This window comes from Passer montanus, unplaced genomic scaffold (genome assembly GCF_014805655.1).
Source record: "Passer montanus isolate IOZ18808 unplaced genomic scaffold, ASM1480565v1 scaffold61, whole genome shotgun sequence".
NCBI classification, from domain to species: domain Eukaryota; kingdom Metazoa; phylum Chordata; class Aves; order Passeriformes; family Passeridae; genus Passer; species Passer montanus.
In genome coordinates, this window is record NW_024371149.1 from 2,618,288 (window position 1) to 2,645,715 (window position 27,428).

Consider the following 27,428-nt stretch of genomic DNA (forward strand, 5'->3'; position numbering starts at 1 on the left):
TTTACTCTCACTGCTTCCATTCTTGAACCTCTACCTAATTACTTAATCTTTGACAAGTTGCAGATATCTGTGGTGCCTATCAGTGATTGTGGTTAGAGGACTAAAAGAATCACTGATGAGGAGGAACAAAAACCCCCATCTTTCTTACAGGATTTTTGTGCTATTGCATACCGTAGTGAGGGGAAGGTGTCATTGAGCTAGTACTCCTCCAGAACTGTGTCCTGGTACCTCCCAGATGTGCCTGCTCTTCAAAGGTTTACTAGTAAAGCCAAGATGAAAGCAATCTGTATTTTAAGGCGTATGGTTTAGGTAAACAAAAGAAACAAACCTGTTTCTCAAGCAGTACAAGAAAAACTGGCAACAGGATTTCCTGGTGGTATAAGCGCATATGAAGTAGAAATTTTGCCAGCACAGTTATGATTCTAGAAGACAATATAGTCTCAACAGAGCTGTGAGACCAAAATTTTCCTGTGTACACCAAGTCCTAGGAAGAGATATCACAAGCAAAAATAATTATGTGCTGAATAGAAAAGGGATGGATTGTCTCACTTCAATCTGCAAGAAAAGAAGGAACAAAACCATACAGCGGGCAAAGACAGCAAGGGTGCCTCTAACAGCTCACTTAGGTGCATTTCAGGAGTAGGGACTTGGATCACCATTGAAAGGTTAAGGATAGTCCCATTGGACTAGCAGATAGTTAAGAGAAAAAAAGGTATTAATTTTATTCTTAGTATTTGGTTCTTCCAGTTTAGTAAATATATGAAAAAACCTTCCTTGAAAATTTTGTAGAAGGTATTTAGCAGTAATACTCACATAGTGAGTTTAAAATACCACATGATCTTAAGTATTTTTTATCAGACTGTAGCTGACATACCATTAACTAATGATATAATTACGGAGACCTTGTTAATCCATTTGTTTCATTTTAGAGACACAGAGGTAATAGGAATATATGCTTGTTTTTCACTTTCTTGACTCTGGATTTTAAAGTCTCCTTTCAAAGTCTTCTGCCTCCTACAACATTGTCAGAGATAAATCATGCAAGCATAGGGATACTTACAGTTACTTTAAGGCTCAGTAAAGACAAGATAGAACAAAACTCAGATTTCTGTACTCTTATACAACTTTTGATGTAAGGTTAGTTAATTTGAATTTTTTTGTTTTAGAAAAATCACTTGGAAAAGGCCTACCTGTGCTCCTTTGTTCTCCTCCTTCTTTAACTCTCTTCTGAATGCCATTTCCTATACCAGAGGAAAAAACCAGTTTATTATTGCATCTTCATACACACACAGGATTATGAAAGCATGTTGATCCATTTCTTAGCTGTTGACAGTGGAGTTGGAAAACTCTGGCAACACTTTTTTGTACTGTTTGTGTTTGGATTTTAAAAGGGTCTTACAAACTTGAAAAGACTGATTGGCTTCAATGGATTAGCCATATCTATCTTAAAAACACTTTTGAACTTATATGCACATTCCAAAAAGCAATCATCAAAACAACATCTTTATAATATAAAAAATAATTATTTATATGTGTGATGCATGCTCCTTCAGCAGCCCAGTTAATTTTCAGTTTTATGTAATACTCAGAGGGAACTTGAGTGTTCAAGGTCTGCATTCTTAACTGAATCCCAGTGGGAAGATCAGATAGCATCTGGCCTTTGTGAATCAACACAGAGTGCCTGCTGAGAAGGAAAGTGTAGTCCTCTGTTCCCGTTTACTTATGAACAGCCACAATATAAATAGTGACCAGAATTACTTCCTCCTGGCTTCACCTGCAGCAGGTAATGCAGTGGCTTTGGCTTGTTAGTCTTTCAAGCAATCTAGTGAGCTAGGCAAACACAAAAGTGTTGATTCATTAACTGCCATCTCAGCTCTTGGGAGTCCTTGGAAAACAATGCCTGAGTCACTAGTGTTAATTCATCACAAAGTTCCTGAGGTAGGGCATCTCCTCTGTATCCCTTCCCATCCCCTGCCATGGAGGAATTCCACCTCTGTGGAAAGATCTAGCCTGCAACCCAACCAAAACCAGCTCAGTCTGCCTTGCAGATGCCAGCGTGTTCAACTTCGGTTAAAGAAGTTCTGTTGTAAATAGAAAACATTTTGACTAAAAGCTGTCAAATTGCAGCAAGTAGCATAGTCACCAGGCTTTATTCAATGTCATTTTGTAGAGGGAAAGAAAAAAGCCTTCAAGGAGATCATATGAGTCATGGGATTGGGTTTCCAGAGGGCTCTTAGGGATTCTTTTTGACCAAGAGTTTTCTAACACTGTTAGAGCAGGGGCTGTGTGAAACTCAGCAATTTTGACTGTCATGCTATTTTTCAGTTCCAGCTTTCATCACTTTGTGCCTTTTGGGTCTAACTTTGCCTCCACTTAAGTGGTTGTCAATGTAGAATAAATCACATGAAGAATACTTAGGGCCATGTTCTGTGCCCAGCCCACATAATAGAGGAAGGAATGAAATCCTCAGAAATAAAGGGGTATACTCTCTCTTCAGTATGACCACTAAAATTCTGGAGAACAAACTGTTACACTGAAGATGAGAAATACTTGTTTTCTCTAGCATGTACTAGATTGAAATCTGACAGGACTCACAGACTTCTGAAAAAAATCTCTGTCTTTTGAGCACAATGCATGAGTAGAACAGATTAATAAAGAATGCATTGCACAATGCATGAGTAGCTGCAGTACAAATTAATATATTATGATGGGTTTAGGAGACAGAGGGGTGTCCAGAGCTGGACCTGGAACAGTCAAGCCAGTGATTCATGGCTTTTAGTAGTGAGGCCAATGATTCTTGAATTCCAGCCTCTGTAACCATGCCTTGCCATTCATTCTTCAAATGCAAAATATTGCAGATATTCTTTCTCTAAGAGACACATGCTAAAGGACATTGGGACTCCTTAACAAACTGGAAAGTTAAGCACTTCTTTACGTTTTAGGGCAGCAGATACACTGGGATCTTAAAATACATTTTTTTAAAGATAAAAAGAATCTTGCATAGGAAGCTCATGTAAGTGTGAAGACTCTAGAGAGCAGCCAGTTTCACTGTAGGGAAAGCTTATTTTGTTATTATTAGCAGCCTGAGGTGTGCTGATAATTTTACTCCTGGTATTTTGCCATTTCTTAACAAGTATTGCCACAAAATGACTCATGAAAAGCAGTTTTTGAATGAAGCTCGGACATTTTGGCACAGATTCCAACTCTGATCATAGGGAAACCATTTACTTTTCCAATTACGTGGTCAAGGCACAACCCAAAGTACTGTAGAGTCTTCTCTTTTCATGTTAACCTAGTAGGAATGGCCAACTAATAAACAGAAGAAAGTGAGTGTTTGGTGAACTTTATAGTCAGAAACTGTACACACAAGTCTTCAGGCCATCAATTTCCATTCATTATAAGCATGCTGCTCTTGAAGACCTTTCTTGGAATCAGTTTTCAGAAGTGTATTTCAACAGCATACTACAGATGCAAACATTTTAACTCCTCTTTTCAATAGTTATCTTTAAAAGTAACATGTAACTGACCTTCCAGCTCCCATCCTTCACCTGGTGGTGGTTTAAATCAACTCTATAGAGGAAATCAATCTGATGTGAAGTTGAGCTAGACCTTTGCTAGACAAATCTCATTAAAACAGAAGCTCAAACAAACACAAGGCTTTGTCACCTACACACTTGTTCTTCAGATCTAATCCACACAAGGGTCTGTCGACCATGAATCCTTCGCTTCTGTGGTAACTGAGAGTGATCTCCCTCACACTTTTTAACTTCAAAACATTGCTTTCATCCCTGCTTTCCCCCTTGATTGTTCTCTCCCTCTGGTTGCAGAAATCATCTCAGTAACTCTTACTCAACACTGGAAAGCATTCCAGCACTTCACAGATCCACACATCCGTTACTGTTTACAGGACTGTATCCCACAGCTAGGCAGTACTGGGCTGATCCTCAAGTCACAAAAGAAGAGATTTTGCCATAGACAATAATGAGCATATTTTGCAGGAAATTTTCTATTACATCCAGGTGTATTTTTTTATTAAAGGTATTTTTCACTTAATCTAAATAACAGGCATCAGTATCCAATGGATATATTCTTTCTAGCTTTGCTCAGTGCAAAAAGCTTTTTCATACTATACTTTTGGTTCAAGTCCACAAAATTAAGTGGGGCAGTTAAAACAAGGCAAATAATGTACCTGATTTACCAGATTTTATTTACATTATTATATAGCTATTAGATGTAATATTGTCTGCTCCTGTCACTCTCTGCAACGTGTTTGATGATTCAGGGAATAAATAAAAGCCAGGGTTAGCAAATAAATGAGAGCAGAATTGGCAGCACACCAAGTCTGCTTTATTTGACTGAGAGAGAGATGTGTTACATGGCCTGTTTGTTTAAATTATGCCAAGAGCTGAGATACACCAGGTGTTGTAGGCCATGGAATAGAGCCCTTAAAATGTTTGCAAAAACCAGATTTCTGTTTACTGGTTTGCCAGAATACAAACCCAGAAAGTTTACACTGAGAAGTGGAAAGAACAGGACTTTGTTATACCAATTTGCTATTATTTTTTATTAATAAAAGTTACAGAAATGTCTCATATGTGCTAATTATCCACTCTCCCTGTGTGTCTGTCTTTACACTGGAATATATAGTATATGTAATTTTGTAAAATTATTTTAGTAACTATCTCAGCAATTCTGAAATACTGTAAGACAATTCTTTAATACAGATCAAGCCATACTGCCTTTAGTCAACTAAACACCCCTTAAGTTCAGTAAATGGGAGATGGATCTGAGAGATTTAATCTGCCAGTTTTTCACCCCACTGCCTCTTCCATCAGAAAAAGCCAGACAAAGTGGGTTAAAACAAAGGAATTCCTGACCAGTTCTTTCAGGATGGGTACAGAAAAACGGTGTCACAAAGAGACCTCAGTAAGGAAGATCTAGCACAAACTACACTTAGAAATTGTTACATTTTCCTTGAATGCATCTGCTGAAGATGCATTCAAAGATTCACAGCAGAGATGACTGGACTGATACTTTTGTGCTGCTCTCCACAGCATCCTGCAAAGCAAGCAGAGTGGGGCAGATGAGGGATCCTCACCCACTTCATTGCAAAGTCTGCCAAGGCAGTTCAACCTACCATAGAAGATTTCTTGAAGTAATCCACTTAACTTGGCAGTGCTCTGGGCCAATAACCTTTGGCAAAGGAAGAGGTTAAGCCAGCAGGAGTTTTGTCTTAAGCTAGTAAAGCAATTTTTTGCAGTGAATGTCAGACCACAGCCTGAATCAGGTTCAAAACTTACAGAGAGAGAGAGGGGTGGGGGAAGAAAGAAAGGGGGAGGGGAGGAGTGGACAACGAGGACAGGGGGAGAGAGAAGCAGAGAGTCCTCATTATCCCTTTAACTCTGTGATCAGTTACCAGCACTCTGAGAAAAAATTATCTGTCTACCAACAAAATAAAGGCTAATGCATGTGAGCCTTCTTTAAGTTTCACCCAGTCATTCTTGTGTTTTAGTGATTTTCTTCCCTGCCTTGAATAGAGAAAAATTACTTTTTAAAAACCAACTGCAGCAGCAGTGACATGAGTTATCTTCCCACCAAAGTGCATTGTCTTGGATTCAGTTATCTCTGAGACTACAGGTTTTTTTGGGTAGTGGTTATAACTTACAACTGCCTGGAGAGCTTTTATTTTCTAATTCAAACATCTTGATGGACAAAACATTCCTACTGACTCTCTCTGGAACCCTCTCCCTTGATGCTTGACAAAGCCCGAATTTCAGCATGCACAGAACACACTGCAAGTCTGCTTAACCTTACTGTGCATTTAGCAAGAGGATATTGGGATAGTACCAGAGAAATGCTGAGAGGTTTGTGTTAACATAATGAAGAAGATAATAATGCCGTGCTTACAAGGAAGCACGTACTTCTGTGTGCTGTTTAGTGTGGCTGAGTTGGAATAAAAAAAAAAGAAAGGAGATTGCTAGGATAAATTCCTAATTCCAACAAAGTTTGACATAAAACTCAGCTGAATGTAGTGAAAACAGCATTTTGTCTCTGTTTTTTCTGTTCTGGAGTTTATCTGTTAATATAGGTCATCAGTTCCCAGTCTGTAGAAGAGATAGAGATTACAGTTGTACAAAGAAATACACACATTTTTTAACATAACTTTTCTCAAAAGTTTTTTGACAAGAAAGTGCAGAATCCACTCATTTTTCCATTAAGATGAGCACAAGTATTAAAACACAGGATGGATTTTATGGACTAAACTAAACTACTGCTTATCTCACTGCTGAAGTTTTTTTTGAAAACCAATTTTAATGGTCTTGTGAGCAAAATAGATTCAATAGGTCTGATCTGCCAATACATTACTCCATTCGTATGTCAGTACAACTCATTGATTTTTGTGCTATTATAACTGTGTAGAAATGAAATAACACAGTGTTGAATCAAACCTATTCAAAGACTGACTGATGGTCCTGTTCAGAAATCAGATGAATTAAGAAAAACAAAATATGTTGAGAAGAGATGATGTTCCAGATGTGCTGTAGTGGGAGGAAGGATCACACACTATAACAAATGGGCTGGTTTCTATGATAGAACTAGTTTCACAGTGGAGAAATTATGTGAAATGTCACGACAATATATGGTTTGTTTGAAAGCCCCATCATTGTCTAAAAATAGCTCCTAGCTTATGTTTTTCTTCTTTTAGAACCATTCTGATTCCAATTTTGCATCTCTATTTCTTCACAGAATAAAGTTTTCTATGTATGCATCACACAGGCAGGAAGATTTGTTGCTTTGGGACTTGGGACAAAATCTAATTTTAGTAGGCTCTATGTTCCTGTTTATAGTGGTGAGGCAGAATATCAAATGAGCTGTTTAACTGTGTTAACACGTTTGCACTGGTTATAAAGTTCATTTTCATAATTCTTTAAATGGCTGGCCTTCACCCTAACATGAAAGCAAGCCTTATTCCATTAAGCCCTCTGTTCACCCAAGTTACTAAAAAATGGGGCCTCTGTATATTCCGCAGTTTAGGTCACATTAGCCAGCTGCTTGGTTAAGCAAATCTAAACCATAACAAGAGTATTGCTTTTCTTTAAATAGGTGTTCTAGGCCACAATATATTGTGGGTTTAAACTGTGTTATATCACTTTAGGACAGAAGCCTCAAACATGAGAAAAATATGTGGGACAAAATAAGACCAGCATTGGTTTTGACCTAGTTTGAACAAAGGTGCAGAAAAATCAATGAGGCCTGGAGCAGCCTAAATGCTTTGTTAGCCTTTTACTACAACATTATATATTACATGCAAATAATGGCACAAATTTAATACTACTATTCATGTCAAGTGATTTCTTTGAATCTATATTTTATATTTTACAGATCTCGAACAGTAACATTTTTCTTTTTAGTGCAAAGCTGCTCAAGGTTCACTGGAGACTCTTTTAAATTGTTGCTTTCAGAGAAATAACAATGTAAAATGACATTATGATGTATAGCACCCTTCTGAAGACTTGAACTAGTACAGCAGAAAGTCCCTAAAACCTCTGGGAATGAAGCAATCTCCAGGGCACTATTGTCCAATTGTCCTAACTGGATCACTTTTAATTAGTTGCAATTAATTTCAAGTGACAGTGCACTGAAATATCAAATTATAAAGCAGGAGAAAACACACTGGAATTTGGAAAATATCATTGTTGGATACCTTCTCTAGTACAGAAGAGAACTAGATCTGATTATCCTGTCTTAGTCTATCTAATTTTCATTAATTTGTTTCTACAATAAAGATAAGACATGCAATGATGTTGCTAAAGTAGTGACAGAGTTTTAGCACATAGCCAGCTGACATGCATCGAGCTAACAAGCAGTCCATAGGACTTTTCTATTGAAGAAATCAGCAGCTATCAATCTAACAGTTGTATGTGCTATGGCTAAAATGGTTTAGGACTGTGGGTACAACAGGTTACAAACCTTCTAGATGTTTGTTCCCCTCTGTCCCAATGGGTTGGTTATTCCTTCAAGGGACTCGAAAGACCCAAGCTGAGACAGAGTCCTTATCAGTAGATTTCAAGAGAAACTGAAATCTCAGTTTATCCACCTGTGAAGGTATGCTAGAAATCCTGCATTTGTCAGTGCTGGAGGCACCCCACCTGAGGGATTTTACTAGCATGAAACAATACCTATGGCTATTCCAGGATCCAGGCAAGGGTAGATTTGCAGCAGCTATCTTATCCCTGACTGCCCTGGAATAGCCAACCTATAGCAAAGTCAGCATGGCTTGGGAATGGGGAACTGCTGGCTCTTCTCTTTTCTGATCAGTGCAGTCAGAGCTCTAGAGAGTTCACACAGAGGTTTGCTGGATCCCAAGGCTAGAAGAAATGCATACCAGAGAAGTGGCTGTCTTTCCTTCTGTGTCTCATAAGCACCATCAGTGGGTACCAATGTGCCTTACACTTATAGACAGAAATGCTATGGGGATCATAGGTATCACACCACAGAGAAGTCACTGAATTGGAATACTGAATTATGCTCTTAAGTGTTTCGATTTTGTAGATATTATCAGGCCATATCTATGACAAATTAAAACACTACCTTTCTTGACACCACTAGAGGAAAAATATGGCTATGAGGTCAAATGGGGCTAAATTTTCAATGAAGTAATTTTAATGACAATATGTACCTCTACAATTCAAGGGGCAAAACAAACTTGAAGTGAAGTTAATATGATTGAAAGAAGCTGAATCATCATCTGTAAGAACTGAAATCCCAGACTGACAACACAATAGACAGGGGAAGACACAGTGCTCACTATTCTGTGTGCCAGTGCCCTTCTATCACCAACAAAAGGGAAGAAGCACCCCAAGGAGCTGGCATGGGCCCGTTCAGTCCTTACTAATGGCACTGACCTTGCCTGAAGGAGGATGCATGTATCATGAGGTATTTGCTCCCTTCTCTGCCAGCTCCTCTGCACATGAAGCAGAATAACTAACTTCACAAACCAGCCTTCAGATGACAGCTACTGATATAGTCAAGAGTTACCTGCAGCAGAGATGGTGTAACAAGGTCTTTGTGTAGCCTCCTCTCTTACAAATACAATATTATTCTGTTCCTCTCTGATTACTTTGCAATTTCACAATTTGGAAATCTGATCATGAAACTGATCAAGTTAGGGGGACTGGGAAATGTCTGAAATAATAATAATAAATTTCTGAGCACTTACATGTTCTTGTGTTAAGTGGGTCAGTCAGACTTTTTTCAGGAAAAATCAGCTGGAAGAAGAGTTTCCTCACCATTTACGAAAAAGTGCAAAATAGGAACAAGTATAATTTTCAAAAAGAAACTTCTACTCACTCAAACAAGGCTTCTTTCATTGAATCATGTTTGTATACCAAGAAATATTTAGTTAGCCTTATGAAATCAAGGATTCTACTAATTATCAAATTAGTCCATGCTGGCAAATCTGATAAGTAAAAATATAAAAAAATTTACATGAAGATAATTTCTTACTAGATCATGTATAACAGTCTAAACCACTTTACTTTCTCCATTAAAAACAGCTACATTTGTTCAGGTAGCAAAGGAAAAATGCTTTAAATGACCAAATAAAAGTTAAGTGATGCATTTAAAAATATTTTTTCAAAGCAATTTTATCATTGTGTCTTATTTAGAGCCACCAAAGATCAAGTTGACTTTATTACAGCATCCTACTCCTCCACCTGCAGTCAGAGATTCCACTAGCTGGCTGCACTGAGCAGTCTGCTGGGACCTTAGACTAAGAATGTGCCAAATTTAGAAATTATGCAGTAAAAATCAAAAGCACAAGGAACTGAAGCCTTAGTACAAAAGTCACATGAAAAGCCGGGATCTAACCTAGGATAAAATTCTGATATTTTGGTACCATGTCCAGGGTTCTCATTATTAGACAAATTGATATTTAATGAGGAACTAGACAGAATGGGACTGGGCTCCTTTTTACAGCACAACCTATGTAATTTCTTCTGCATCAAAATGTCAGAAGTGATTTGATTGAATTTCTTTCTTTTAACACTTTTGAGGTCCTTTTTCCTTAGAGGGACAGAATCTTTCTATAGCTGAGAACCAATGTAAACTGCCATAGGACTGAAAACTCATATATTCACAGTGATACAGAGAGGGGAAAAACTCCACAGAACTATTTCTTTTTATTAATGTACATATTTTTCTTATTAAACACAAGATTATCCCAAATTTCAGATGTGTCAGTAGAAAAGATCAGATAACCTGCCTGTACTTCAGTGTGCTGGCTAGCACACGGGTTTGCTTTTTGTTCTTTTTTTAGATTCTTTATTTTCCTCCTTCTTTTTAGTTTCTTTGCTTAATTAACAAGATTCAAAATAATAAAATGACCTTTGATGCTGTTCAATATATTGAATCATTTCAATATATTCAAGAGCATCTATTTCTGTTTGTATAATATCACAGCATAAATAGTGTCATCTTCTAACAGAGTGTGACAGGAGCTTAATTCCTGGTGCCTATGAATCAGGTCAAGAGCTCTGTCGATGACAGTGAGTTAGAGATTTACAGTAGACCAGACAAACTATAAAAACCTATGGTAGGGATTATGAGTTATCAAGATGTGCTGAGCTGGCACATGCTGCTAAGTCTGCGGTCAGCATTATCCAGGGAAGCTACAGTGCTGCACAGCCCTCTATTACTACCAGTTAGCATCAGAGTGAGTATCAGCAGTGCAAAGACTTTAAAAAGGTTTGAAGGCAGGAGGATAAAGAAGGGAAATCAGGAGGAAAATGCATGACAAACAGTAACGTCTCCAGGACTGGCAACTCGTAAATCCAAAGGTTGCTAGCAAACAAGCTGTACGTTCAGCACTTTAACAAAACCATTCAAGGAAATAACATCAACATCAAATTGAAAGCTTTCTATTCCCTTGTTCTGGCAGGAACTGTGAGGAAAGCAATAACTGGGGGAGGCTGCAGTTTTTCATGCAGTGATTCTTTCTTTGTTGCACATATCATCAGCTGATTATTTGCAATAGAGGAACGTGCCAGGCAGGAGAAAAGGCTTCTTGTCCTGTCATGTTTTTCCTTGAACTCTAGCAATTCCTTTCTTGATTTTTAATATATATAAACACATTGCTTATGGCTCTATATATGCTTGCACCAATAAAAGCATATGGGCATGCTAGCTTTTCTGAATTACTAGATCTTCACAGACTACATTAGAGGTTAAGTCCAAGTTTTATTTGCTCAAAATTGACTGCATATCCCAAATAAGAGTCAGTTTGAGAACTGAGATATATTTAACAATGATTATTCATGCTTCCAGCAGCTTTCAGCCTTCATCATTACAATATGGACGGAGCTTACTAAGGTCTTATATATTCAAAATGTCTTAATTTTCATTTAGGTGATGGCTTTATTTTCATTTAGGTTTCCCTTTTCATCTGGATGATTTAGAAAATGAAAAACTTTTAGATTTCCCTAGATGCTCTCTTCTGCAAGATTTTAAAATAGAATGAAAAGCCTGCCATGAGATCACAGCCTACCACAGATGGTGGTTTGAGGTATCAGTTTCTTTCAATGTCAAATTTCTTTCAATGTTCTGGGCAAGAAAGTTGATAATACTGGAAGACATACAGAAAGTCAGAATAACACACTGGCTTTGCCAGATGAAAATACAAATGTGGTTATACTTTAGAAAAGACAACATTTGCCCTGTCAGCAATCATCATCAGGAACATCCCCCCCATCCACACAAATTCCACTTTATCTCAACTGAGGTTGGTCCAACCTGCCTTTTAGCCTCCCCAGCAGTCTGGTTCTACAAGAATGAAGAGCTTAAACCTTCCAGTGTGATAGGAGAGAAAGACAGCTGGGTGCCACCTGCACATTAGTAAGTCCACTTACAGTCTCAAATGTTCTTGCATACATAACAAATAAAAGAGCTGCACAACCATCCTGTAGAGTTTCCTATAACAAAGGGCCCACTAAAAAAATCATCCCATAACATTCTTAAAGATTTATTGGAAGGAATAGAATTGCTTCAGCAAAGATCAACCATACAATTCCTACCAGATACCCGGGCAAGCCAAGAACACCTTTAATTAATTGTACAAAAAGCATTTGAAAGATATAACCATGATGCATTTTAGTCTGAAATGAACAAAGGATACATGGCTTCCTGAAATAATTAAATGAACTGCAAGCACTTGTGCCTTGTAGCAAAATCCCTCTCCTTCAATTCCTGAGTTTGATTTCTGTCAGGCTTACCACAAGAGTGATATAAGGCAGCTGTACCAGCTGTTACCCATTGCAGGAGATGAATTTTTGAATGTATATCCTGAACACCTGCTAGAGGTAACCCATGTCTTATAATTCTACAGAAAAGTGCTGAAAACTTAGTTAATGAGCCATTGCCTTTTTAACAACCACACTGGGTAGCTTTAGAAAAAAATTAACAGACAGATATCTCCAAATTCTGTTTGGAAGAATTAAAAAACACCCATGAATTTTGATATATATCTCTCCTAAAAACACTCACACTGTCTCAGAATCTGCCTGTTAAATTTTTACATGATGATCTGCAAAGTACACATAAAGTCTCCTACCACATGGAAAAGGGGGCCAACTACATGTCTTCAAGCAAGATGCACACTGACCTGCCAGCAGTGATTGCAGCATCTAGGAATTTATTAGTAGAAGAGCCATATAGCAAACGGTTTTATTCACCCCTTTTTGACTTTTTCAACATGCAGGAAGCTCCTTGAACTAACTCAATGGCCGCTAAACTAAAGGCTATGTCAAACACAGGCACTGGACAAACAGATTTCCCCTCCCTCCAGTTTAAACTGTGGTGCTACTATTAACTCACTGGGCCGTGGCCAGGTCAGCACTTGCACTGGACAGCAAGGTTAGTGATCACAGAGGATCATTACTGGCTATGAATAGGTAACAGGCTACTGTTTCTGTATTGAGTGATGCCATAAGAGCTGTAGTACATTCCTTGAGACAGCCAAAGCAGAAAAAGTTGAGTAAACTATACTTCTGTCAGAATTTCTTGTTTTCAAGCTAATAATGAATGTTGGACAGATGTTTTCTCATGCAGAGCATGTCCTTATTCTAGGATACAATAAATCCTGTAATATAAATACAATTTTTAAAAAATTGATTAACTGATTTAACAGTTACAAAACTTTAGATGTTAAAAATGGCAGTATATAAGTGAAATTAGATTATTTTTTATGAAACATGAGATTTTTTTTAAACAATTATTTCCAAAATCATTGTTAATCTCTTTCTTTGACTTGAGCAGTTGCTCAAGTTAAAGGAAGATATTTTAAATCCTACAGACTGGTGGCACCATAGTGGGAAAGTGGAAGCAAGAGGATTTTAAGACCAGGTACTTCAAAGCTCACTAAGAAATAGCAGCAGACTCTGTAGATGAGATTTAAGAATTTAATTTTCAAAGCCTTACTGTGCCATCCTTGTGCATCATAACAGACCCTACAATTAGAGTGGACATACTGTTTTTTCACCTCTGGGACATAAGCAAAACAATTACGAAGCTCATGTTTCCAGAACAGCCACTTGGTTTGGTTTCTGATCATTGAGCAAAGTACAACCTCTATCCCACACCCCCTTCATGACTTCTGTGCCAGAAGAGCCACCCAGGCTATCAGCACTGACACCTGCTTCTGACTCGAGCACAAATAATAAGCAGTGATTTCTCTGCAGCTGCTGTGGGCTCAGAATGGCAGATGGAAGACAGAGGAGATTGAATCGTGGAAGGAGCAGGGGTATAAAGGTATGGCCAAGAGGCTCGTTTCATAGGGGCAGAGGAGCTTATTCCTGCAGTTCACATCCTGGAAACTAAGCCTAATATTGGATCTCAATCTCTTCTCTCCTGTCAGCAGCTGTCTGTGAAACTCTTAAATGAAGTTTGTGCCTAATTCCTTTCTAACGACTAATGCAGAGAGAGGTCAATAGCCCTACTTTGGCAACCACTTGACAACTTAAATGCTAGATGTCTGTGCATAAATCTAATAATCTAAAATTCTCTGAAAATAAGCTAGAAGTTATGCTTTAAGTATTGCTTGCTTTAAATGTGGAACAGTAAAGTCATGTTTTAATAGTTCTGTGTGTCAGTCAAGATTTAGGTAACAAATACCAAACTAGCCACATACCCTTATTTTGGTTCCTTTGTCATGTATATCACAAAGCTCCTATTTATGCCGCAAAACTGCTCAACTACTCAGAGCACAGACTGGTTGACATGTGCCCATGTCAGTGCAGTCAATGAACCTCATGTGGGGCAAGATTCTTACTTCATCTCTTACTCTAGTTAAAATGTGAAAAAACCAGTTATGGCTAACACCACTGAACACCACTGTTAGGAACCAAATCTTATCTTTCTTCTGCCAATTAATTTTTTTTTTATGATGCTGACCAGGTCACTTTAAGACTTTAGAGAGAGTCGCCAGCTGTGTTATTCCTTGAGCTACAAGTGATCAACATGAAACATGGGCCAATTCAAACTGTACTTGGTATTGACTGGAGTTTTACTCTGAAATTTAGATCTTTTTTGTAAAAAGCCAAAGATGGAGGGAAGTCAAGGCTTTAGATGTCTCAATATGAACATCTTGGAAAATTCTACCTTTTTTCTTTTTACTCTGCCAGAATTCTGGCAGAGTAAAGAAAATTCAGTGATAGTTTTGAAGAAGAATCTGTGGCCATACAGTGAATGCAAAATTTAAGAGGTAAACAAGTATCTTTCTTACAGAGTAGCAGGAGTCTATGGGAATATCTGTAAGGACTGACCATAACATACAGTTTTGGGTGTTGGGGGAGAAGGTAAGAGCATTTTAGATGCTCTGTTTTCTGGTTTAGAGAAACAGGTCCTAGTGAAAACTCCTCTAGAGAAGTATACAGAAGTCCTGAGAAGGTAGGATCTACCAAGCAACATTCTATTTTGCTGTTCTGGCATGTCTTGATTCAAGATCTTAAGCTGGGTTACTGCTAGTGTTTTAATGGTTAAACTTGGTCTTGCAGAGATATTTCACTGTTTATGAAAGGTATCTCTGCAAGGTGAGAGAGGAGTCAAGGTTGACATTGATAATGTATGTTACCCACCAAGCTCTGGGATGAAAGCAATTCTCAGCTTCTCATGGGGCAGATGTTTGGTGATTCTGAGCCACAGCATCACAGTGTGATAATGGCAAGCTCGCACAAAAAGCAGTGACATCTGGCTGCCAAGCCAGGAAAGGTTTGCAGAGAGGACAGAACAGGCCTGGCCTCTGCTTTGGGCTCTACAACCAGGCATTGCTAGGCGAACACCAGCACACCAGCAGAATTTCTGACCCGCCTGTCAGCCAAAAGGAAAATAGAAACACAGCCAGAAGCCATCATAAATAGAGTTGCCAAGAGAGATATGCTGCTTGTATGGGATGAAAACATGAAGACTACTTTGTAACTGGAAGTGGAATATCTTATCCCTACAACAGTTATCTGGCAAGCAGACAGAGACAGCTCAGCAGCTTCCAAACACAAAGACCCCAGAGCCTGAGTTGACCAGAGCTCAAGTGGAGGAGATGCAGGTTTAACTAGAACTTAAATGAGATACTTAAATCACAAACCCAACCAGGCAGAAGAAGTGGCACTTGCAATTTGCTTGAAATTGCCTTTGAAATAAATGTGTTATGGTACTGCACAGACCTATACACCAGGGCTGGTGGAGGCTTTTCTAAGACTGCAGTCCAAATGTCTTGTGACTATTACAGGTGATTTGGCACTTTGGAAAGGACAGAGGAAAGTGGCACAGGTACACAGGTAACTAAAAATCCTTGGCATTTAGATATTAAACTTCCCTACTGTTTAACTAAACATTGTATTATTCCCCATATTAGGTTTCCAAATATATATGTCTCATCCTGTTATACTTTGCCTCAGTCTTTGAGGTTTGAAGATAGTACCTTTGTAACACAAAACACATAAGTTTAGAACAGAAATGCTTGTTCACACATAATGACTAAAGTTCTCCACAGGTCTTTGGAGATTTGTAAAGGCATTCCTTTAAAACCAATAATATAAATAAATTTACTGATATCTATTCCTACTACTAACACTTGATTTTCCATACTCATATATCCAATGATTTCATATATCCATTCATATATCCAATGATATTCCATAGCCATACCTCCTTATGTATGATGTACACAAACAGAAACATAAGACCTGCCATGTAGTTAGAGGAATGTTAAAACTTTTTGTTTCAGAATGAGTGCTGGAAAAAAAATTACAGTCTGTATTATTTCCTTGTCATCTCATTTTCAGGACAAGTGTTAGGGTGGCAGGGCTGTACTTTCCTTATAAAGAGACAACTTCCATCTGTTATTCAACAAACATCAATTTCTCACTTTTTTTTTTTTAGAGTCTATTTATCAAAATTTACTGTAGAGTCTTAGTTTCCGCTCTGTGTTGCACTATCCCCTGTGCATTGGGATTTTTAAAACAGACTGTGCTTTCTCTTGCCATATGAAAGAAAAAAATAAAAAGATGTTCACTTTGGCTCATCTTCTATGTTAATCACAACTGCTTGCAAAGGATTGCTTTATGACCACTGGTTTAGTGTTTCTGCTTTTTTTTTTTTTTTTGCTATATAAGCATGCTGTTGGATAGCCTGTCAGTCAACATCTAGGGCTTTGAAAGGATTTTCATGTAGCACATGCTGATTATATATCTAGTGCTTTATATTCCATGATTGCAAACAGCTTTGCTTCAAACAGATAGAGGCTTCCTTCACCCCAGAAGCACAATGATCTTCAGTTGGAAACACCAGCAGAGAGTTTTCAGTTGGAAAGGACATTCCAAAACCATTTTAGGCAAAACATGAAATTGCAGCAAGAGAAAAATCCTGTGTTAAAACTACTTGGAAAATTCAGATAGGCATAGTGCTAGATCTCCAGACTGGAGCACAGACAGTGTGACAAATAATACAGTCTTGTCAAAATAGTCAGCTGGCCTAAGTCATTGTCAGTGCACTGCTTTCAAAAAAACAATGCTGATTTACATCAGTTGTGAACCGGGCCGGCTCTTTCTCAATTTAGGATCATCAGAAGTTGGATACAGGCAGCAGCACAGACATCCCCTCAACTACTGGGACAGGGGCTCAGGGAGGTGCACAAGGCTCCTCCTTACAGTTTCCCCCCAATGTTTGTCATCCAAATACTGATTTACAGCTCAATTCATTAAGATCAATTTTGCTGGTATGACACGCTGGTTTAATTGCATTAAGTGTTTTGGGGTTCTTTATAAGCTACACAAACATTAGCAATGCATTACGTAAAAAAAGTTTTAAAATCTCAGTCATCTCTTAAGGTTAAAGGAACAACTTCTTTCTCTCTCTAAAAAAGAGCAGGTAGGCAAAAATTCAATAGTTTTATCATAGGCAGTGAAATTTATTACATGAGAAGAGCCTGAGAGGCTTGGGACTGTAGAAAGTACTGATATATGCCTTTATGGAGCTTAACTAAAACGTTATTTTGCAACTGCCATAAAATAGAAGAAAATATTGGTGGCTTTTCTTAAACTTTATATCAGCAGGCTATAATCAGAAAAGGAGAAGATGAAGTAAAACATGCAAGATCTTTCTTCCTTTACTGAAAGATGCTTGCATACATTTATTTTTAGAGATGAAAATCTAATGTAATGCTTATTTGGTTAACTGCGCTTCAGCTTGTGGTTTAGTATGAACATTTTTTGCTAGCTTTAGTCTTACAGAGATTGTCTGTGGGACTGTAATGTCTTTTGAAGGGACAAATTGGCGAGCACAACTATTAGCTGGGTGACATCAAAGAGCATTAATCTTCTGTTCTATAGCAAGGCCAAGACCACATTAGTGCATTTCACCCAGTCATTATTAAGACTGTAGCCCAAGGGTGTAATAAATGTTTTATGGCATGCAAACCAAGGTAATGGAATGCAAATTCCATAATACATCCATACATTTATTTTCTAATAGAGTAAATGATGATGTATTTTATCTTAGAAGAACTCTGAATGACAACACAAATTCAGAAATTCAGAACTGAAGATAAATATAGCCCTTGCTTGGTTTGGGACAGCTGTGTGAGACAAGAGGAGGAGACATCTGCCCTGATAGAAATTACCTAGTAAAAATCTTTAAGAACAAACATTTTCATCTTGTTCTTAATGTAAATCTCTTTCTGGGAAGGTGGATGTGGTTATCTTACATTTTTATTTCTAATTACATTTCCCTCTTTGAATACTAATGGATTATTTTGCTTATATTTGCCTTAGAAATATATGGGAATATTAATGTATGAGATTTTATAGGTGTCTGGGCAGGCATTTTCCCAGCAGAACTTAAGTTATGCTTTATTATATTGTATTCAGAATCTGAGGGATTAAGAATTCTTCCCGAGGTAAAACAATATGAGTAACCTAAATAATGATAGAAATGTGTATATCAGTGTTCTTGTTCCTTTAACCTATCAAACTACACTGCAGACGTGCCAGTAGGCACAATGCTGGCTGAGTGGATTAGTGTGTGAAACCTCTGTAAGCCATTTTATCTGCCCCTAAGAAATGTTTTCATTTCATTCTTACCTTATTTCCTGATGATGCACAGTGCTTTTGATCCCACCTAATAGACAGTTTCATGTTCATTCATTGCTGTTTCTCATAGAGAAATATAGTAACTGAAAGAGTAAATTGTATTACAGAGTGTAGCCCAAGTACACACTCAGGACTGATAAGTAAGTTCTAAGACTCTAAAAAGCCTCAAAACTAACTAAAGAGATTGGGCAGGGAAAGATTCTCAGTGACAGCTGCACACTAATTCTGGATCATGCACAGCCAGAACAATACAGCAATTCATGACAGGAAAACAAATATGTTTAAATGCTATCCTCTCAATCCTTATCCTCCAGGGTAATATTTTTCTCATGTCATTCATAAGGCAAAAGGTTTGTCTTTGTGGAGTAAAAGTTAATGAGAAGGACATCAAAGTGTTCTAGGCCCTCACATAATTTTTCACTGCAGCAAGTTGTCTTGATGACCCTGGATCATCTTTAGAATCCGCTTCCGAGTCACATTCCTGGCTGAAACCATTTATAGTATGATTCAAAACATACAAGAATTATTGGAAAGATTCCCACTGATTCCACTGGTCCTTAGATCAGGCCTTTTACAGAAATATAATATTTAATATATCCCTGCTTGTGTTTTCTTTCCTTGAGTGAAAGTTTATAAGATTACTCAAAGGGAGAAGTTCATCCCTGCCATCACCAGAGCTCCCCATACCTGTGCCTGGGAGCCTCAGTCTGTACATGAAAGCAGCCTCTTTGTGTCCCAGTGCTCCTAATCTCTAGGGCATGCAGGCACTATTTCTGTGGTGACTGAGGACTTCCAGGTGAGGGGCAACCTTTTCTTCCTTTCAAAGGGAAGGAAAGAGAACATCAGTTTAAATGGATCCTTGAGTAACACTGGTATTGAGAAGGCACAATTAGTTGCTGTGCTTGCCAGAATCTCACTAAGGTGTACCCTTACTTAGGCTCCACAGCCCAAAATTTCTAGTAGGAAGTGATGAAAACAAAGAACAAGCAAAACCATGCCAAAAATATTCTGAACAAAACAAACTGTTGCATTTAATTTCAACAGAGCAACAAGAGAAAAACCTGCTGGTCACACACACATAGCCTGTGGCGCACCTGAGATACTGATTATTTTAGCATACAAGGAAGTTAGACAAATCACTTTGCAGTAGAGAAGGAAGCCAAAATGAGGAAGAAAAGGCATACACTGTGCTACATCTCTCTCACTAGTTGTGACAAACATGCCCCCAGAAGACGACATGCAGACGTTCTTAACTCTGGGAAATGCAAGAAGAAATGAAGATTTTTTCTCACAGAGATATAATATACCAGACCCACTAGTTGCCAGTTGTGACAACTTCTGAAACAGCCCAGTACTAGTTTGATGTTTCTCTATGTTTTTAATAAATGGGAAAGCCCACCTAGATTATGTCTGTGACCTACTCTAGGCAGAAAGCTCAGCTCATGAGATCACCTAGAGTACCTGACTGAAGTCTCTGCTTGCTGCACTTTAAGGATTCAGGGACGCTCTTGCAGGCTGGGATTAGAAGTGTGGTGGGTCTTATAGCACTGCACCAGGGAACTGTCATCAAGCATCAGGGCTACAGGAAATTTTTATCTGCAGTGTCCATCATGACTTAGCATGATTAATTCCTCCCTATATTTTACTCATAAGGATTATAAAATTATGCAGACTAACTAACATTCTAATTTGTAAAATAATGATATGGATGTTATAGTTTATGTAACTGAGCAAGAAATTTTACTACATTTTTCTCGAAAACAGGACCAGAACCATCAGGCTTAGATGTAGTTTGTCAGTATTAGTAATCTAGGTTTGTCTAGTAAATGAAATACCTCCAGTAAAAAAAAAAAAAAAAAAAAAAAAGGCTAAAAACTGTAATGAATAAAACCATAAAAAATAAAAATCAATGTTCACCTGGCATTTACTATCCAAATTGAACAATTAAAATAGTCTCTGGCATGATGTAAGCACTCACTATTGCAACACAGGATTTATTGAATATCTGATAAGGAGTGAGAACCTTTGAAGACAGATTTAGAAAGCATTTAAATTTACTGCACATTTCTGCAAGATTTTTTGAAATAATTGTTGTAAAACATGATGCTAATTTATCAGTTATAAACCTGCCTACCATATAAATGAACTAAGAGGTAGAATATCATTGGTATATCAATAAAAGAAAATTTAGTTTTATTTACTCTTTTGAACATATTGTTTTGCTTAAAAATATTAAATAGATTGAGATAAATTGTATTGAACTTATTTTTTTAACTTGTAATAAAAAAGGGAGAAAAGTTGGACAGTACTGCAAAATAGCTAGGAGCCCACTTCCAGCTTATTCTGATTTGGGATTTTTTTTTTTTTTTTAATATTATCTGATGAGAAAATCAAATTTGTACAACTTACAAAGCCCTTCAGTTTATTTGTATTTTACCATGGAATTTAATTTGCCAACACTGACTATATTAATCATTGATTCATCAGCTCATTATAATGACAGTTAGCATTAACCTCTGCTAAGTGATATATTAAACTTGCAATGTTCTAGGTGGAAAAACTAAAATGAAGTTCACTGTTGTGTGTGCTCCTTCTCTGCCCCTTAATTCTGGGAATGAGAGCTCTTTCATTTTATATTTCCTGATGAATGATTAAGGTGAAGCTGTTAAAATTAGTTCTTAATTCTGAAACAGATATGAAAGAGCTTAAAATAAAAATACACAGAAGTTTATGCACTTTTGTGCATTTCTCAAGATCACAAGAGGCACTTGAAAGCTATAAAGATTAATTAATTTCCCTACATCCTGAGCACAAACAATGTCAGTGTGAGTTTCAATTGTTTTCTTTTACTGGTAGCGTGGATTTCAAGAAAGAAAAAAGGCAGGATAGTTATGAGCAGTCTCCAAAACAAAGTCACACAAATGTGTACATATAAGCTAATCTCAAACTCTTACAGCAAGACCTCGGTTAAGTTTTGAAAAATCAGCTATGAATTTAGGTGTTCCTTTTTGAACAAAGAGTTCAGCATCTTCTGCTTCAAGGTAACTCCAGTTAGCCATTCAGAATCATCAATAAATTGTTAGTAAACACTTATAATAACAAACTTACTTGGTGTAATTTCAAGCCTATTCCAAATAACATAAATAGTAAAGATCATCTTACTGTTGTGGTTTGGAATAAGACTCCCTGGTACTTCTCCCCACCCCCCAAAAATTCATCTGGAAATGTGGACCCTAGGTTAGCTGTATTGCAGCTTGCCTCATGTATCACCACAAACAATTTGCAATTAGATATATAGCACTTACTCTGCATTACTGCAGTGTAGCTGCTGAGATAAGAGGGAATAACAATCAAAGGTGCGACTTCTGCTCCTCCACTTAGATTTTTCTTGCACTCCTCTGAGCAAAACACAGGAACCTGCACAGTTGTCAAGGAGGTAACGTGAAGGCACAAAGGTGAAATACTGAGAAAGAATACTATTGCTCATAGCAAATCAGTCAGGTGTGATTGTTATTTTTATGGATTTATTGAAGAAAAACTTAATTTGTGTATACAAATTTGTAGAGGTGTAACATGGCAGGGTTTATTGGCATTGTGATCTTAAAAGCCACATAATAGAACTTTCTAGCTAATCACCACCTAAGAAAAGACAAATCTGTATCATTTCCCCTTGCACTGATTTGCTCAATTGTTCTCAGCATTAATATGTTATATAACCCCTAAATGCAAATGAATTGAGTCAGGTTCTTTCTATCAGCCTGAATATATAGTAATGTACAAATGTGGAATAGGAAAGACATGCTTTACAGTTTTCCTTTAAGCTAATTGCTTTCCTCTAAAATGAAGACACCACTAAGTCTGGGCTAAGACCTTTCATATAGTGGTATATTAAGGGACAGCAAGTGATTCAGCACATTTCCTGTATGCTGCTTCATTGCCTATATAATATAGAGAAGTTCAATTGATTCTAGACATTTTAATGCTTTTATTTTGCCAGAAGAGATCTCTCTGCCTTTCACTTGGCAAACTAGGAACACAGGTGTTTTTTTTGGTCTTGCAGTTTTGGGATATTTTATTAAAAAGTTTCTTTTACCACCATATTCACTTCTCCTGGAAAAGTCTAAAATAAAAAATACATTTACAATTTGCCATTTATCTGGTAGAACAGAGTGACGTGGATGGTGATGACACCCGTGTCACTTCTGTGAATGCAAGTAATAAAGTGAAGATCTACTTTTCAAGCCAAATAATTTCTCTGTACCACCCAGAGAAAAGCTACGCATGTATCTTTAAGCAGCACACAAATGATGAGGCTTACATCTAAACAAAGAAATAAAGAAACAAAGGGTACAGGACTGTAGGACAACACAAATGCATTTTGCTAGCTGTTATTGACAACACCCATTTTCTGATTTATGATACAGGTCTATGATTACAATAAGTCATCGATCATCCAATATGGTGAGGATGTGCAAAAAAGGGGAAACAATTTGAGACAGGTAAGTTAATTTTTGGCTGCAAATGCTAAGTGAGATGCGCACTAACTAGTAATCCTGTACTCATTCACTGATTTGGCTGAGAGCAACAGATTCCTTGGATCACAAGTTATGAACCCCATTAATTTGATAATTGTGCAATATTTTTCAATTTATTCCAGACTTCCACTCCCATTTTAGTCTCTAAAACCCTCATGTAGCTCTGTGCAATATAGGTGGGTGAGGAGGGTGGAAAAAAGTTCTTTTCCAGAATCATATTATAATTTGAAGGAGAAAGGGCAAAAGAAGTTTTCTGCCAGAGACAGTATATGAGAATTCAGACTGGACTTCTAAACTATTCCAGACTCAACTGATCAGCATCCATTTTGTTGAAATTTATTTTAATCCAAATTTTGCTGCACTAATGCTTGGCTTGAGGCAGAAGAGAACTAACTGAGGAACTATTCCCTGACCAAGGCCATAATTTTTAAGATGTCCTTAGACACAGTCCTAGAGTACCTGGATACAGTAACCATAAATACAACAGATGATATTGAAACTAAAATCCTCAAAGTTCACTTTAAAACATAAGAGTTCCTCTATTACATAATTTTTATTACAAGCTCAACAAGTAGTCCAATCATGGACTTTTTCACAATCATAAAGACTAGATGTCTGTTTAGCAAAAGTTTATGAAATCTTCCAAGAACAAAGTAGTAGAAATTTACTTCTGTTAGAGATTCAACATTACTTCCAAGGGTTTAATTACCTTAAAATTTTGTGTGGTCTAACAAAGTATACATTTTGGTGTATATACCTCTATAGAAGTCAAATAAAAATCCCCTCGCTTTTGTTGCCATTCCCTCCAGAAGAGGTGCATGCTTTCAGCTAATAGACTTACAAGTCATCAACACAAGAACTGGAAAACTAACTATGGCTCAGCTGCAGCTAAGTCACCACATCTCTTCATAATCTATGTATCTTGAAAGAGGCAGGACAGGCAGGCTTCTCCATGATACCGAAATATTAGTATTCATTCCTTTGCTTTTCAGTCCCAGTGCACTGAGGCACTGCATTGACAAATACAGGTCAAATCACAACTGATGGCTCTCTCTGAGCCATTGCTGTGTTTGGAGAAGTTACACCTTGAGAGAATTGGGTCAACATGTTTATTGGAAACATTCTACAGAAAGGCAGGCTGTAGCAAGAAGTGATTAGAGCTATTAATTTGGAAGCATTTTCCCCTTCTGAATCGCTAATAAACCCTAATAAATGCACCCACTATTAAACTAGTACCTGTTAAAGGGATGCCATCTTGCACAGCTGACATCCTGACAAATGTGATGACTGCCAATTCCACTGTGCTCTTACAAAAAGTTCTGAGCGAATTCCAGGCTGAGGAATTACACTGCATGTACCCCAGATTCCCATTAAGTTTTAGCTGAAAAAAATGGCATCTAATATAGTGATCATATAAGGGTAAGCCAGATCACAAGGGACTGTGTTTTGTCATTACTGTGAGGAATGATTCACTCATACACCCTTATGCTTGGAAACAATTGCTCATGGAAGGACTTTTATCTGTATATACATCAAAAAGTTAAAGAGTCATGTCCCAGTGGAGTCAGCTGATGGCTCAGATCCTACCCTGCAAATGATTTTCCAGAATGTCTAGGTAGCTAGGCACACACAAAATTAAACAGGCATTTAGTACACAGTGAGGCTGTTCTGTGACTGTACAGGAACAGAGTGACTAAGCACTCAGAGAGCAGGAGCAATGAGTGTTGGCATGGTTTGGAACTGCTGTCAGTGCAACAACATTTGCAAACATCTCTTTTTTGCAGGCTGATTCCAGCACCTGCTTTCCATTAATAGCCACACATAGCACACTAGAGGAAGTGAAAATGACCAAGGATTTGTTACTAGCATAACACCAGTTTAATTTAGCATGCGACTGCCATGGAAATTGGTGCCTACACATCTAGAAGCTTTCAGACCTGCAAATTTCACCCATTGCTCTATCTGAATTGACAGTTTGCATCCCTGATCCTTCTCACACCACAGTCCCAATAGCTCTGTCTGTACCTTCACTTTTAAACCTGATTCGGACTTTCTAGCAAAATCCACTTTCATTTATGGAATTAGATTCACTTACAAGTTCAGGACCAGCAGAATATAGACTTTGTATGGATCTTCTGGACAGGAATCAAATCCTTTTTATAAAAGGTGGCTAAATTCACTAAGTGAACTAGCCTTAATATGGGTAGAGCATTTTAAGTTCCCACTACAAAGGATCCAATTTTCTTGGAAGAGATTGATCAGACAAATCTGGTCAGAAGAATCTGGGACCAACCTACATATCTGTAATTCTGATGCAATGGCTCTGCAAGGGAAGGCCATGTGGTTAGAAAAATATAGATACTGGTAACCCCTTTTCAAGTGTATGCTTGGTGCCATTCTTGGTTTCCAATAGAAAAAATACCAAACACCTTTTGGCTTCAAGCTATGAGCATGTTTTTCAGTGATGATCAAATTAGCTGTGATAGCCTCTCATTTTACAATGGGATTTTGAAAGGCTCAACCTTAACCTTTAAAAGGTGAAAGATACATTTAAACAAGACTCACCCCTTTTTAGGTTTAGGGGTTTTTTTGAGAAGAAACCTATAGAATTGATTTCTAAACATAATCTAATCTCTCCAGACCATGAAAAAATATTTATCCCCTACAGAGAAAATATGAATTGTACAAATGGATATAGTTATCTTGACATAGCACAGTAGCCCTGTACATTGCTTACAAACAGTGAAGGTTAATTTAAAAATGTGTTCCTAATTATAAACAGGAACTTACTTCTTCAGGTGATTGGTAGGTATGAGAAGATGTATTATTTTGTATGCCTTACAATATATTTTCTTGTAAATTTATATTTCAGATTTAGCATTTCTAAATTTTGTACCAGTGACACAATCAGCAATTGTTCTGCAATCTCACTCTTCAGATGTCTTTATGTTACGTTCTCAAGTGATAAATATTTATATCTAGCTGCAGATGTTGTAATCTGTAAAAGAAGAATTTGCAAGTAAGAAGAAACTGAAAAAATATTAATAAACTGCACAGAAAGAGAAAATTATAAATACTATATGGCTCAGATCCACGAGAAGAGCAGGGCATCAATTTGTAATGGACAAATAATTCATAACAAGTAACACATTCAATACATTTAATCTCTTTTTTTTTTTATTCTAGCAAATTGCACACCAGCAGATAGTGATTTTCTCTAAATTACTCATAATTCACATTTTCCAACTATGTACTTTCTGCAGAGTTATTGGTCTTAAATAGTTTGTTTCAAAGTATTTCATAGTAAAAGATACTGTAAGAAAGAGATTAACTGAGTTGAGAGCCATTTTGAATTAAAACTTTAAATAAGTATTTTATTTCCTGACTAGACAGGTGTAACAGTTAAAGTTCAGTTTTCTGATCTAAATTTTCATGTTTACAGGCTTCTTTCATTTCAAGAAACATTCTCTATTTCTAATTAAAATATTCTACTAGCTCATTGTCTTGAGTAACTTTAGAAGGTGACTAGAAAAGAAGCAAAAAACTCACAAGAAAATGAAAATGTCTGAAAGAAAGAAAAAGGAATTGATACTCAACAGGGAGTCACAGCAGCTTTTAAGTAGGCTATGGAGTAGTATCTATCAAGAGCTTCACAACAGTCAATAGATTCAATAACTTTCTATATTAGCTAGTAAAAGAGGTGGACAAGAAAAGACAGTTCCTTCCTGTATGGGAAGGAAAAACACATATGCAAGAGTGAGAAAAAGGTTTCCTTTTGTGTTCTTCTCTATAATATTAGGGACCATCCAGGTTTTTGTCTGCATTGGTGTGGCTTGCGTGAGGTAATCAAAAAATAAGCAGAAAATCAGAACTATACTGAAAATGTATAGCTGAGAGAAACATCTGCATTTTTATGGAGACTAGAATGTCCAAGAAGGTATGTTAGATAGTATCTTTATGTGAATGATGTTCAGTCTTTTCTGAGCTCATACAACCTCCATTGGAATTAAAAGAAATCAAAAGCTCTTCCCTATTCACTTGCCTTATTCACTCACAGAGTTACAAGGCAGGATGCCCAGAGTGACCACTCCAGCTCTGCCCTAGACACCTCCTGGCAACGCTGACTCTGTGGCTTCAGCAAGGGACAAGTCACCACAAGTGAGTCCTCAGCCAGTGGCCCTTTGGGGAAAACGTCCAAGGGAGGATAACTCTGTGCACAGTTGCAGTGACATTTTGACAGGAGTGTGTGTGTTTGTGT

At 37.4% G+C, this 27,428-nt stretch overlaps 1 long non-coding RNA gene across 1 annotated transcript in view; it reads right to left on the minus strand.

Moving 5' to 3' along the window:
• Positions 1 to 383: 383 nt before the first annotated feature.
• Positions 384 to 27,428, minus strand: part of LOC120510970 — a 45,079-nt gene continuing 18,034 nt past the window's right edge. The window contains exons 2-3 of the long non-coding RNA XR_005629644.1: positions 1,191 to 1,241; positions 384 to 484 (exon numbers count right to left, since the gene is read on the minus strand). This is a non-coding gene — a long non-coding RNA (uncharacterized LOC120510970). The remainder of the gene's footprint in view (positions 485 to 1,190; positions 1,242 to 27,428) is intronic.